This window comes from Myxine glutinosa, chromosome 2 (genome assembly GCF_964187855.1).
Source record: "Myxine glutinosa chromosome 2, kmMyxGlut1.1, whole genome shotgun sequence".
Lineage (NCBI taxonomy): Eukaryota > Metazoa > Chordata > Myxini > Myxiniformes > Myxinidae > Myxine > Myxine glutinosa.
Window position 1 is genome coordinate 255,580,213 of NC_136262.1, and position 15,936 is coordinate 255,596,148.

The following is a 15,936-nucleotide window of genomic DNA, read 5'->3' on the forward strand; positions in this document are numbered from 1 at the left end:
AGTAAAGATCATGGTTTTCGATGATCCGAGAGCTCCAAGCTTCACCGGCAGGCTCAGCATCAGAGCCCTGGGAGATGTTCAAAATGTGATTTAGAATATCCTATCTCAAAAATAATGGGTCCTTAATTAATGGGTCCTTCCATGGCATGGCATTTTAATTATAATAATAATAATAATAATTCATTTATTTTGTATAGCGCTTTTCCAGAAGCCCAAAGGCGCTTTGACAGAGTGGAAAACATAATGCATAACAATACATGAAAACAACAATTGCAAAAAGACAAGAATCAAGAAAACAAACAGCAGCGATATACGGCATATATATAAGACAAGAATCAAAAAGACAAGACAAGAATCAATAGGGAAATATTTAAAGCAAAAGGAGGGAGAAGGAGAAGAGATAGTCAGGGGTTAAATGCTGTGGGTTGAATGTTGAATGCAGCGTTGAACAGGTGGGTCTTTAGTGATGTTTTGAATGTGGTGAGTGAGGAGGAGTCTCTGATGGTGTGAGGTAGTGAGTTCCAGAGGGTGGGAGCAGCGATGGAGAAGGCCCTGTCCCCCCAGGATCTGAATTTGGTCCGGATGGAGGGGGTCAGGAGGTTGGTACCAGCAGAGCGGAGGTTGCGGGTGGGAGTGTGTCTGGAGAGGAGGTCAGCCAGGTAGGATGGGGCCAGGTTATGGAGGGCTTTGTATGTCAAGAGGAGGATTTTGTACTGGATTCTCTGGGGGATGGGGAGCCAGTGAAGCTTGTAAAGGACGGGGGTGATGTGGTCACGGGTCCGGGAATTGCAAAATTGCAAAATAATTGCAAAATAAACAACAAAAATAATGATAACATTGTAACAAATAAATTATTAAATAATACTAATAATATTCAACAATAATAACAAGAACAGATGCATTCAAAGTACACCGCCCCTATGCCAAATTAATACATAACATCCTCCAGCGCGTGACATTGCCCGGGTGTCTTTGGCACCCGGCGATGCTGCTGTGCAGTTCATCGAAACTGAATTGGGAGGGAGTGGTGTTCAATAATTGATTGATTAATTGCATAATTAAAATAAATAATAATCATAAAATAATTAATTTCTTAATTAATTTACTAATAACATACCCAAACCACCAGTGTTTCATCCGAATGTGTAAATTTTAGAAAATTGATTAAATAATTAATTAATCGAAAAAAAAAAAATCAATTAATCAATAAATCAAATAAACCTTTTTAGACAAATCACTTTGTCACTGTCATGTCTAAAAAAAATCAGCTTCCAAGCTCAAAAGGTGCCTGAGATATTGCCTAGATTAGAAAGAAAATAAATAAATGATCAATAGTGAAAATAAATAAACTATAATCGGAGAATCATTAATTTCTTAATCAATTGGCTAATAGCATACCTAAACCACCACTGCTTCATCCGAATCTAACTTTTTGAAAATAAAGAATTGAATATTTAATCAAAAAATTTAAGAATTAATCGATTAATCAATGAATCAAAAATACCCTTCATAGCCAAATAACTTGGTCGCTGTCGTGTTCAAATATCAGTGTCCTCGTGAAAAAGATGCCTGAATTATTGCCCACATGAGAAAGAAAATAAAGAAATTATTAATAATGAAAATAAATAAATAGCAATCGTAAAATAATTGAATTATTAATCAATTGGCTAATGGCATACCTAAACCACCACCTTTTCATCCAGATTCTGTAACTTAAAAAAAAAAAAAAATTAAGGCATTAATCAAAGAATGAAATAATTAATCGATTAATTGATAAATCAATAAATCAAAAATACCCTTTAAAGCCAAATCACTTGATCATTGTCGTGTCCAAGTATCAGCTTCCTAACTCAAAAGGTGTCTGATATATTGCCCAGACGAGAAAGAAAATAAAAAAGCATTCTAAGTATTGTGCTGCAATACATGTCCCCTACCAAAGTTCAAAGTGCCATAACCTTGTCAAAAATGATCGAATATGCAAATTTATGCACGGTTGACGCTGGTTTTCAAACTTGATCTGAGGTATGCTGAGACACATGTGTGTCACGCCTCGCCTTGTTGATAAGCCCGCAAGGTCGCTCCGTGGAGCGGCCTGCACGTATTGCACTGTGTGAATTATATAATTACCAACACAGTGAGGTATGATTTTTTCACACACATCGCACCCTAGTTAGTCCATGTACAACACGTAGAACACCATAGGACCTCTCTGTAGTTATCTCATTATTATGTGTTTCAGTTAAGGATCTGTTTCCAATAGTTGAATCTGCGTTGTATTAATCAAATAAGATAGGCCCCTTCAATTATCCCCAATCATCTCTCTCTCTTCAAAGTGCAGTAGCGGTATGGCAGTTGTGTTACAAGTGCGAAAAGTGGTTTTTCAACACTAACACAAGTGCGAAAAGTGGTTTTTCAACACTAACACAAGTGCGAAAAGTGGTTTTTCCACACTAATACAAGTGCAAAAGTGGTTTCCTGCACCAACACAAGTGCGAAAAGTGGTGTTGGGCTAGAAAAGCTAGTTGGAAAAGCTGAGTCAACCCTGGTGTTGGGCTAGCGGCTAGGGTGCCAGCTTAGGATCCTAGGATCCTGGGTTCGAATCCCGGTCGATCGCTGAATTAACGCCAGGGGGGTTGACTCAGCCTGTCATCCTTCCGAGGTCGGCTAATTGAGGACCAGTTCACTGGTAATTCCCTGTTTGTCGTTAAAGGCGGCAAAAAGGGTTGGCGTCAGGAAGGGCATCCGGCCGTAAAACATTGCTTCAAATAGGGGACCGAAAAACAACAACAACCACGGTTCCCGAAAAAGGCCAACCCCCGCTTGCAGGGAAAAATGGCCTCTAAAGGTGGTTTTTACAGTGAGGTACCAGCAATTCAAGAGGTATCCATTTTTAAAATATTTTCGTTTAATTAACGATATCTGCCAAACCATGTGCCCCATCGCAAATTCCAAAAGGACATTTTAGTAGACTGACATGCTGAACAGATCTGTGAAGTTTCCCCTCGATTGGATCAAAAATGAGGGAGGAGCTCGGTTTTAAAGGTTCATGCTTAAAAACGTCATAATCCTGAAACCATGTGATGCATGACGTCGTGCTCAGTGACTTTTTTGTTCGTCATGGGTATGCGATTCTGCCTGCAAAGTTTGGCCTCGATCAGTTCAGCCGTTGCAGAGAAAAGGGGTTTTCGTGTTTTCACGAAAAAACAATATGTCGGCCGACCCACGTGACCTGTGACGTCATAATTACCATTAAAATATTATACAGACCGATTCCCCCCTACGGTGAAAATTTGATCTCAATCGGTCCAATTATTGCAGAGAAATTCTTTTTTAAAGTAAATGAAAACTTAAAATGGCACTGAGTTAAGGATCATCAGAATTATCAGAATTCCCAAAGTTCAAAGTGCCATAACTTTGTCAAAAATGATCGAAACGTCGTGAAGTTCGAACTTGATCTGTAACTTATCATGAGGAAACCATGTGCCAAGTTTGAAATCATTAGCGTTAAGCGTTTAGAAAAAAAGTCCGGAAAACTGTTCTTTGCGTGACGGACGGACGGACGGCGTGCAAACCTATAGTCCCCTCCGGTGTACACCGGTAGGGGACTAACAAGCATTCTGAGTATTGCGCTGCAATACATGTCCCCTACCGGCAGTCTGTCGTCCAGAAAACTGTTGGGGAAATTACCAAAGTTCAGTGCCATAACTTTGGCAAAAATGATCGAAACGTCGTGAAGTTCGAACGTGATCTGTAACTTATCATGAGGAAACCATGTACCAAATTTGAAATCATTAGCATTAAGAGTTTAGAAAAAAAGTCCGGAAAGCTGTTCTTTGCGTGACGGACTGACAGACAGACTGACAGACAGACAGAAGGACGGAGTGCAAACCTATAGTCCCCTCCGGTGTACACCGGTAGGGGACTAATAAGAGATTTATTAATCGATAATAATTACGTAATTAATCAATTAATTTATTAATAAAATAATACAAAATACCGTTTTTGATAAAGGACTTGCTCACTCTTGTGCCCAAATTTCAGCTTCCTGCTCAAAGGATGGCTGAGATATCGCCCGGACAAACAAACAAGAAAACAACCAGAGTGAAAACTGAGTAAAAACTGAGTGAAAACTCCCTTCCGGCATGCGTCATCGCAGGGCCCGCTTTGGCACCCGGCAATGCCGTCATGCAGCCGCTTCACACCGCTTCACACCGCTTCACACCGCCCACCGCCCACCGCCCCCCCCCCTTTCTACTTCCCAGGATTGTCAGCTGTGAGACCTTATATAGACAGGGGTGTGCCTTTCCAAATCATGTCCAATCAATTGAATTTACCATAGGTGGACTCCAATCAAGGTGTAGAAACATCTCAAACATGATCAAGAGAAATGGGAGGCACCTGAGCTAAATTTCAAGTGTCATAGCAAAGGGTCTGAATACTTATGTCAATGTGATATTTCAGTTTTTTATTTTTAATAAATTTGCAAAACTTTCTAAAATCCTGTTTTCTCTTTGTCATTATGGGGTATTGAGTGGAGATTGATGAGGGAAAAAATGAATTTAAACGATTTCAGTATCAGGCTGCAACAAAACAAAATGTGAAAAAGTGAAGGGGTCTGAATACTTTCTGAATGCACTGTATCTGTAGGTCATGTAGTCTTGTAGTATATAAGCCCCATCAGCCATAACCACCCCCCCCCCTCTACCCCCACCCCTAGCTTGGGGACCGGGCAATTTCCTAGGCTGCCTCACAGGTAAGACAGCCCCTGCAGAAGTCATTACGATTTTAGTATGAACTCAAATGATAAATAAATAACAGTATCGTACTCGGACCATCACTCTTACCAGGGCCAGGTGTTTGCTGCAGAGCAAGACATGTTGTCCCGGACTCGATCGATTCCCACTCTGGGTTATTTCTCTCTGTACGACATCCAACCACGTGTTGCGTCTTTTGGGAAATCTCTTTCTGGAAGGAAATTCGAGGAAAGACAACTTTGATACTTTGGGCCTTGAGGTTATGTTTGGTACAAAACACACCTTCACAGATTTTGTGCATGATGCATCGATACAAACAAATAAAAAATCTCAAAGTACTTAGAACATTGAGACTGTGTCGCCAATATGCCTCCGCATAGTCACACAACAGGTATATGCCATCGTTCACTGTCCTAAAAATAAACAAGTTTGATTTAAATCCCTCAGCTGTTTTCAAGTATCACATTTTCACCAGCCATGACAGGTTTCACATCGATCGGTGAAGCGGTTTCAGAGAAGGGATTTTTTTAAAAATATCGGCTTTCAAGCTAATATGGCTGCCACGACACGTGACATATGACTTTAAAAAAATGTACACTCTGCATATGTATGGGTAATGGATCACGTTTGTGAAGTTTCGTGTTGATCGGATAAGGTTCGTTTTCCTATCCAAGATGGCTGCCAAACCACGTGACCTACGACATCATCATTATCAAACTATATGCAGCAGTGGTGGTAGATAATTGTAAAAATTGGCATCGAAAGGGTAAGCGGTTTAAGAGGTATAATTATTTAATATTTTCCTTCAATCCAATATGGCTGCCAAACCATGTGACCTATGATGTCATAAATTTAATATTCAAAAAACAAATGGTTCATAGATCATGCGCATGCAATTTCATATTTTTAGGATAAGGAATTCGATTAAAACATTTTTGACTGGTATACCACTTCACATTATGATGTCATCGCTATCATGCTTTTGTTCCCTATTGGAAGTACTTGACCCCTTGGGTCACGAAGTTCCCGGATGTGAATTACGAACAGCATCGCAGCAGCAAAGCAGTGGCGTCCACCTCGTTGCTAAGGAGTGACGTCACCGCGCTAAAATGGCGGCGGCCGTCGCTGACCGGAAGTAACCCAAATTTGCGTCCATTCATCGAGATAAGTTCCACAAACGTACACACGTTATGAAGATGAAAAAAAGAAGAAGATGCTTTCACTGAATATTAAAATGACGTTGTTATCGGACAAACCATGCTTGCCGTGATGTGGGCTTCTTCTTCGTTTAAAACGTAAATTTCGTCACACAATCATTTCTTCTCGATCAGTCACTTACGGCTTCCTCTTCTTCGTCATGCCAACATCGTCACGTTTAACCTTTTCCCCTCCCCCATCAGGATGCACCCTGTGCCTCCAAATCGATGACTTATCCAACCCAACGTAACGTGACGTCAGTACGACTCCCTCCCACCACGTCCTCTTGAATCCTCCCTCCCGAGTTCGGCCGCCGTTACTTGCGATTCACGTGTTTAAACTCCCGCCCGGCGAGGGTCTCGTGGTGCACACAATGGATGCGTTAACTCCGGACTGGTTCACCGAGATGTCTCCGTTGTTCCCTGGGCAGGGATTTAGCCTGCAGGTCCAGGAGGTTCTGTATTCCGGGAGGTCCGATTTCCAGGACATCCTGGTATTCCAGAGGTGAGGATACGAGACCCCGTCGGACGTGTTTGACTGGTGAAACACACCTGGAACGATTGTTTCGCAAAACAAAACTTTCTTACAAAGTTAACCGCGGGGCGTGTGTCCATGGATCCATGATGTCCCAATGGTCCTTTGTACCAGATAATGGAATAAACTATGCGGCAGTTATTGTGTTATAAAATACTCAGACGCTTTCTACCAGGAAAAACAAACGGACATGTGGTCATCATTTTCCTTTTATGTAGAAATATTTCATCAAAATAACTATCAAGGGAAGCGCGAAACACCTCTTCCTTTAACTTTATATGGAGCACCCCTTCCTTTATATGGAGCACCTCTTCCTTTATATGGAGCACCCCTTCCTTTATATGGAGCACCCCTTCCTTTATATGGAGCACCCCTTCCTTTATATGGAGCACCTCTTCTTTTATATGGAGCACCCCTTCCTTTATATGGAGCACCTCTTCCTTTATATGGAGCACCCCTTCCTTTATATGGAGCACCCCTTCCTTTATATGGAGCACCTCTTCCTTTATATGGAGCACCTCTTCCTTTATATGGAGCACCTCTTCCTTTATATGGAGCACCCCTTCCTTTATATGGAGCACCCCTTCCTTTATATGGAGCACCCCTTCCTTTATATGGAGCACCCCTTCCTTTATATGGAGCACCCCTTCCTTTATATGGAGCACCCCTTCCTTTATATGGAGCACCTCTTCCTTTATATGGAGCACCTCTTCCTTTATATGGAGCACCCCTTCCTTTATATGGAGCACCTCTTCCTTTATATGGAGCACCCCTTCCTTTATATGGAGCACCCCTTCCTTTATATGGAGCACCCCCTTCCTTTATATGGAGCACCTCTTCTTTTATATGGAGCACCCCTTCCTTTATATGGAGCACCCCTTCCTTTATATGGAGCACCCCTTCCTTTAGATGGAGCACCTCTTCCTTTAGATGGAGCACCCCTTCCTTTATATGGAGCACCCCTTCCTTTATATGGAGCACCCCTTCCTTTATATGGAGCACCCCTTCCTTTAGATGGAGCACCTCTTCCTTTAGATGGAGCACCCCTTCCTTTATATGGAGCACCCCTTCCTTTATATGGAGCACCCCTTCCTTTATATGGAGCACCCCTTCCTTTATATGGAGCACCCCTTCCTTTATATGGAGCACCCCTTCCTTTATATGGAGCACCTCTTCCTTTATATGGAGCACCTCTTCCTTTATATGGAGCACCCCTTCCTTTATATGGAGCACCCCTTCCTTTATATGGAGCACCTCTTCCTTTATATGGAGCACCCCTTCCTTTATATGGAGCACCCCTTCCTTTATATGGAGCACCCCTTCCTTTATATGGAGCACCCCTTCCTTTATATGGAGCACCCCTTCCTTTATATGGAGCACCCCTTCCTTTATATGGAGCACCCCTTCCTTTATATGGAGCACCCCTTCCTTTATATGGAGCACCCCTTCCTTTATATGGAGCACCTCTTCCTTTATATGGAGCACCCCTTCCTTTATATGGAGCACCCCTTCCTTTATATGGAGCACCCCTTCCTTTATATGGAGCACCCCTTCCTTTATATGGAGCACCCCTTCCTTTATATGGAGCACCCCTTCCTTTATATGGAGCACCCCTTCCTTTATATGGAGCACCCCTTCCTTTATATGGAGCACCCCTTCCTTTATATGGAGCACCTCTTCCTTTATATGGAGCACCCCTTCCTTTATATGGAGCACCCCTTCCTTTATATGGAGCACCCCTTCCTTTATATGGAGCACCTCTTCCTTTTATATGGAGCACCCCTCTCTTTATATGAATCGCCCCTCCCTCTGTATGCAACTTTAACATGTTGACTGAAAATTAGTTTTTCGGCTTCTGGATGAAATCGGCCACAAATTTCAGAAGTCAATACTTTCCATGTCGAGGTAATATCTATCTATAATTCCAGTAATCTCTGTGTGTATGTTTGTATGTATGTTTGTCTGTGACCGCTGTTTCTCGACAACCACGGGTCCGATATACTTGAAACTTGCCAGGTATATTGCTGGGGACCCGAGGATGTGCCTTTTCAAGGTTTCATATTAATCGGAGAAGTAGTTACGGAGCTATGTCCAAAAAACGATTCAACCAATCAGAGAGCAGCGAGCTATCACGTGTGCCGAACGTGGCGAACAGACTCTGCCTCGGACGGCACATTTGAGAGCGTATTCATTTATTTCACGTTGGCAAACTATGTTGCCGCTATGTTGGCGTTAAACGATGTTTTAAAACTAATTAAAACTAATTTGCGATTCTTTCGCTTTCCTGCGCGTTTGTGCATGCTATGGCGATTTCTTTACCAAACTCCGCAAGCCGTTCGCTTTGGACTAAACCATTTCATGTAAATAGAGGGGGGGGGGGGGGGATTGTCACCGTACTCGCAAGCCGTTCGCTTTGGACCAAACCATTTCATGTAAATAGAGGGGGGGGGGATATAATTTTAGATATAGATATAGTACGGGCATGCCCTAGTGTTACAAATTTCAGCAATGTCCCTTTCCGCATTCTTGAGTTTTGTTAACGAAAACCCTTGAATCGACGTTGGTGTCCGTCCGGACGCGTCCGTCCACCCAAAATGTGTTGGCGCTCATATCTCAAAGGCTATACATTGAAACTGGCTGAAACTAGGAATATACATCAGCCAATAGGTCTAGTTAATGGCTTTCAAAACAAATTCCACCTAATAGGCTATGAGCCGAGGGGTCGACCATGCTCAATCAGAGGGAGGATGGCTAACAGTTATTTTTGGCAAGGCCAAGGTCCCTAGTGCTGAAAAAAATGTGATAGCAGTGTGAAACTCTTAGCCGTATCTGTGTTATCATCACATTTGTCAGATCACCCATTTATCGCTTTTCGGGTCATTTTTCCCGCTTAAGATTTAGGGGGTGGGGTTAGTTTTTTGGCTCTCAAATAATATCACGTGTATATATCAGCTAGTGTGGTATATCAGGTAAAAGGTTATTGAATTACCTTTCAAATGATGTATAGAAAGTGCCTGTGTGATCTATAGTAACCTCTTTATAATGATTATTAAAACATAATTATTTCCACCAACTCTCAAAACTTCATCACAAAATCCCCAATTTTAGGAACAAAAATAGGCAAAAATCAAAAGGTATGTAAAAGGTATGTTTCGATTTGAGACACACATACAGTATAATTAGAGTCAATATCCTCACACATATGATCATGATGTGCTATGAAATTCAATGCAATATGTGTAGACATGCTAATACGAATGTTGTCATCAATGTCAATATTTTCATTATATTTTAGGTGATTTGCAACCAAGACAGCGGTGCACGGCATCTAATGTATTTCTCTTTGTAGATTTGTTGGTGCAGAATACATTTTTAAGCAACTATAGCAACTGATGCTAATTTGTAGTAGTGGTGGTGGTGGTGGTCTCATTCGATATTATGTGTCTTTCCAGGTGAGACGGTGGTGGTGATATTGGTGGTGGTGAAACAGAGTGTACCGCAGATAGACAATTGAACAAATACTTGCAATGGAGATTGCGATCACTCAGAAAGTTCCCAAGGACGTTTGTATCATTCATAAGCTATCGTTAGATGTCAAACCAGAAGATCCGCTCATAAGCCCTCAAACATTTGATTCGTGGACTACATTGCGGGATGCGGCCAAAATACGGAACCATGCACCCATTCTCGACCTTGCTCAGTCGCTGCCAGAGAAGGAGATTCCCCGAGTATTCTACCACAGGCAGTGCAGGAGCGTGTTCACCATGAAGCGAGATTTGGAAGCACTGAAACGAAAAGCTGAATCCAATTTAACCGACGATGCTGCTGCAACATGTTCAGCGAGCAAGAGACAAGCCAGAAGGGCATCTTCAGAATCACGCATCTATGAACCGGATTGTATATTCTGTGGAAAGACCAAGTGGTGCAAGGGAACGTCATCCCGTGAAAAGTTGAGCAAGGCTGTTGATCTGAGAGCAGATGAAACACTGCGAAACAGCGCCGTGCGTAAATGTGACACGAAAATCATGGCTGCCACAAGTAGAGACATTGTGGCAGCTGAAGCACGATACCATTTCTCTTGCTACAGAAGTTACACGAGACCAAGCACTAAAGATGCACATGACAGAAACACGGCCGCCACAAACGAATCTGACTACACTGAAGAAGAAGCATACAATGAGTTGCTAGTATACATCCGGAACCATATAATCCCGAATAAGGAAATTGTTAGGATGACAACGCTGGTAGAGCACCTACAATCGATAATGACATCAAGAGGGTTGCATGGGATAAGAACTGCTACAAGAAAAAACCTCGCACGGAAACTGGAAACTGATCTTGGAAATAGCGTTCACATCTTTCAAGACAACAGTGGAAAACTGATTGTCATACCTGATAATGTAACACTACAAGATGCTGTCAAAGAAATACAAACACTTAAACAACAACTGAGCATTTGGAAAGGGAAATCATCAAACATGTCCAAAGTCATTGATCAGACATTGACACACATCAGATCGATGATAAGGAAGGATAACAAACCAACTCCATGGCCCTATCATCCAGCCGACGTCGACAATGACTCTTTCGTCGTTCCCGTCTATCTCCAGCGCTTTATGCTTGGCCTCTTGACTGGAGATCCGGAAAACGAGCTTCCATCAAACAGGGTCATCATGCTGATGCAATCTTTCAGCCAGGACATTATCTATGCAGTGAGCTGTGGACAACAAAAGCCTCCGAAACACATGTTGCTCCCATATGCAGTTAAGACTCTCACAGGGAACGTAGAACTAATTCGCACATTGAACCATCTTGGACATGCAATATCCTACACTCAACTGGAGGAAAATGACACTGCACTATGTCTTCAAAAACCTGCAGCAAACTTAAATGAGCAAACAGTCCTACCAAGCAGCATCCAGCCGTATGTATTCACAAACTTGGCATGGGATAACATTGATAGACTGGAAGAGACGCTGACCGGGAAAGGAACAACACATCGAGTCAATGGCATTGCAGTGCAGGCCAAAATGTATGGACCACACCTTCCAAAGGAGCCACTTCCGAAGATCGAGAAGCTCAAGCAAAGAACAGTCTGCATAACAGAAGAAACACTGCCTGTCTACATTGCAGGTGAACGTGTTGGGCCTCATCCACTACAAACATTATCAACAGCTGCAGCGGAAAACAAGATGGCTATGGAAGTTGCTCAAATCAAGAATCTTCTTTGGGTCATTGCCCGTCAGGTGGACCCAGTAACACAAAAAACACCAAGTTGGACAGGATTCAACATCACCGTCAGGGCATCTATCAGCGTCTCTCAGGATATTGTTAGATATATGCCTACAATAAATGCACCAGCTACAGAGATGTCCACAGTCGCAGAAATCTTGAAGCAGTCTGAAAGCGTCCGACAGATCCTACACTTGCAGGACATCGTCGTTGTCATGGATCAGGCCCTGTATGCTAAGGCTGCCGAGATTGTCTGGAAACGCACAGACACATATGCTAACATCGTACTTCGCCTCGGCACGTTCCACACAATCTGCAATGTGATGTCGATTCTTGGTGCTCGTTTCCAAGATGCTGGTCTTAGAGACTTTTGCATCGAAACAGGAATCGTCGCAGAAGGCTCACTCAATCGGGTTATGGAGGGGAAGATGTACAACCGAGCAGTCCGTGTACATAAGAGCATCTACGAAGCATTCATGAGGCTTGCGTGGATTGAATTTCTCCCTTGGTTGGAAAAGATGCGACCAGAGGCAACACAGACGGTCACTACGTTGTTAGCAGAAGTTGCTGAATTGGGACAAGATGAGAGCCAGTGGAACAACCTGTTGGAAGATCAATCGTGTGAAGAAGTTCAGGCTGTTTGGAAGCAATTCCTGCATCACCTTCGTCATGATAATGGTGAATTGTCGTCATTCTGGATGTCGTACGTGGATATCGTTGAAACGGTCTTGCTTGCTCTACTGCGCACTTCCCGAGAAGGTAATTGGCCATTACATCTATCCGCTATCCAAGCCATGATTCCTTGGTGCTTCGCATACGACAAAATCAACTATGCACGGTATTTATCAGCATACTATGCACAAATGACAAACCTTCCAACGCAGCACCCTGGCATCTTCCAAGCGTTCTCGGATGGGTACTTCTCAGTTCAAATGTCAAAAAGCAATCCGTTTGGACGCATTCCAGTTGACCAAACTACTGAGGTCACTGTCAACAAAGACACACAGACACCAGGTGGCACTACCAGGTTCAACTTGAAATCTGGAGCAGTGAAGCGCTACTATGTCACATCCGAACACAGGAGTGCGTTTCTCCGCCAGATGAGGGAAATGGTGAATGTGAGCAACACACACGTACAACACGCGGATCTGCAGCAAACACGGATCAAGAAAGATGAGGACGCTGTATCATCACTGATAACTCTGATCCAGAGTTGGGTGAACCCATTCACTATGGCCAGCTCTCTCATCAGTATTTCCACCGCACGCGCAGCCCCTCCAAATATTGCCAAGGATCTGGAGAAAGCATGGGAAGTCGGACACAAGTGCTACACAAACTTCAAGATTGAGCGACTTGAGAGCAACCCACCAATCAAGAAATTCCACGACCCTTTGCAACTGAACAAGCTGAAGACTTTCAGCTACCTCACTAAGAAGAAGGAATGCAGAAGCAATGGCAGGGCAGTAATTCTTCAAGCAGACAGAGCTCTATTTGGTAGAATTATCGTGATGGCACAGGGCCGAGATCTTCACATGGCAGAGGTGCTATCTCATCCTCTAGGTCCCTTGCCATGGGCCCTGGCGACACCCGAAGGCCTTCTACGGAAAACCAACAAAGCTGCCCTAGCCACGGCCTTGCAAAGGACTGTGACCCCGGCTGAAAGGATACCCGACAATTCGGCAACAATTATTGACGGGATGCTCCTTATACAGAAGGTGGCAGGTGATCAAACTACATTTGCCGAAGTGGCCATGATTGTCCTATCCATGGCCCTGAAGGATGGATGCAGTAGCCAGAGGATCGATGTCGTCTTTGACACCTACAAGGAGACTCCCATCAAAAACAGCGAACGGTTAACCAGGGGGGAAGAACTGGACTTGAGCTGAAAAACATCACGGCATCTCAAATTGTAAGGCAATGGCGCAAGTTTCTCAGCTATGTTGGGAACAAGTCAAGTCTTATCATGTTCCTGGTCGAAGAGTGGAAGAAACCAGAGTACATCAGACGCCTACAGGGAAAGGTTCTCTTTGTAACATGCGATGACAAGTGTTATCAGATCACATCTGATGCTAGCCAAGAAGTAGTGGCCCTGGAAAGCACACACGAGGAAGCAGATGGTCGTCTGTTCTTGCATGCTGCCCATGCTGCCGCACATGGATACCAGTCTGTGCTTATTAGCTCAGATGACACCGACGTACTTGTCATTGGCTTGGCATTTCATACCAAGATTCATGCCAAGTTGTTTCAGAAATGTGGCACCAAAGCAAGGGCTAAAATCCTAGACATAGGGAAAATAGGAAAGTCAGTCGGCACAAATGTATGTCAGGCCCTAATTGGAATGCATGCCTATACCGGATGCGACACAGTCAGCACGTTCACTGGACGAGGAAAACTGACTGCACTAAAACTCATCAGAACCAACAAAGATGTGCAGGATGCATGTACACAGCTGGGAGAGGACTGGGACGTCAGTGAGGAACTGATGGATAAATTGGAGAACTTCACTTGTCATGTACGCACCGAAGTCGGGGACAGTGAAGGTGAATGACTTGAGATATCACCTGTTCTGTGCCAAGAGGGGAGAGATCGACAGTCACCAGCTACCTCCGTGCAAAGACTGCTTAACCAAACATGCACAGCGAGCCAACTATCAAGCCGCTATTTGGAAGAGGAGTCTCAAGATGGATCCAGCAGTACCGAGTCCAATCGGGAAAGGATGGCACTGGGATACCCAGGATGGTCGCGTGCAGCTGGCAGTCGACTGGATGCAAGGACAGCCCGCACCACAGGCGGTTCTGGATTTACTGGCATGCACCTGTTCGAAAAGATGCACACTACCCATGTGTGTCTGCATGGCCAGTGGTTTGAAGTGCACAGACATGTGCAAACTCACCACATGTGACAACCAGAGAGTGTATGAAGAAAGATCATGTACATATGTGTAACAAATATGGTGTACGCTGAATTGATAACTCGTGTACTTTATGGTATGATGTCTATAAATATATGTTGCTTAAATAGAAAGTACATTGTTTTCCTTTGGTTTACTTTATGTATAGCTGGTAATATAAGAGAACCATATAACACTACAAGACTAAAAACGTTTGCATGAATATGATGTAAATTATCTCGCCAAGTTAGGGTACATCAGGATACATACATATACATGGAGTAGGTTAATCATCACATGCATCATACGTCTGTGGTATATTCAAGAACACCACATACAGTTTGGTCATAATGCCTTCATATTTTTAGAATTAGACATTTCTGACACCAATTTCAGTACTTTTTGGCCTATATATGGCTGACATCCCAATATTATATATACTATTTTTAGACCAATAATGGTATACAAACTATATACATGCTGTCGGTCAAAAATCGTAAAATGTAAATCAATATATCCTAAGAGCGGAAAGATATACATTTATGGATTTTAGGTCATGGTTACAGCAACTACTGTATTTTTGGATTTTCTCATCTTTATCAAGGTGTATGAGATTTAAGGCCCAAATTTGACTTTAATCGTACTGTGTGTTTCTCAAATTCAAAAATTCATTTAATATCCGCCAAACTGAATTTTTGCCTAATTTTGTTTTCATTGGGGATTTTGTGATATTTTTGAGGGTTGGCGGAAATAATTATGTTTTAATGATCATAAAGAGGTTACTATATATCACACAGGCACTTTCTATACATCATGTGAAAGATAATTCAATTACCTTTCACCTGGTATACAACACTAACTGATACATTATAGGAGATATTATTTGAAAGCCCCAAAACGAACCCTACCCCCTAAATCTTAGGCGGAAAAATTACCGAAAGCGTTATTGGGGTGGTCTGACAAATGTGATGATAACACAGATACGGCTAAGAGTTTCACACTGCTATCACATTTTTTTCAGCACTAGGGTCCCTGGCCTTGCCAAAAATAACTGTTAGCCATCCTCCCTCTGATTGAGCATAATGTCGAAAATTTGAGGGTCTGGCTCATAGCCTATAAGTGCCAGATAGTTTTTGCTTGGCTCATATTGGCGTACCACAAAACGTTGGACATAGAAAATTTTTGACTGCGGTAGTAATCATTGACTAATCAATATAGAATGTTTTCTTTGTTTAGGATTGGATTGATTCCGTATTTCATGACGAGCAATGGCAGAGATGGTTTACCATATCGGGCAGGACCCCCGTACAGACCGTGGAAAATAGGTTG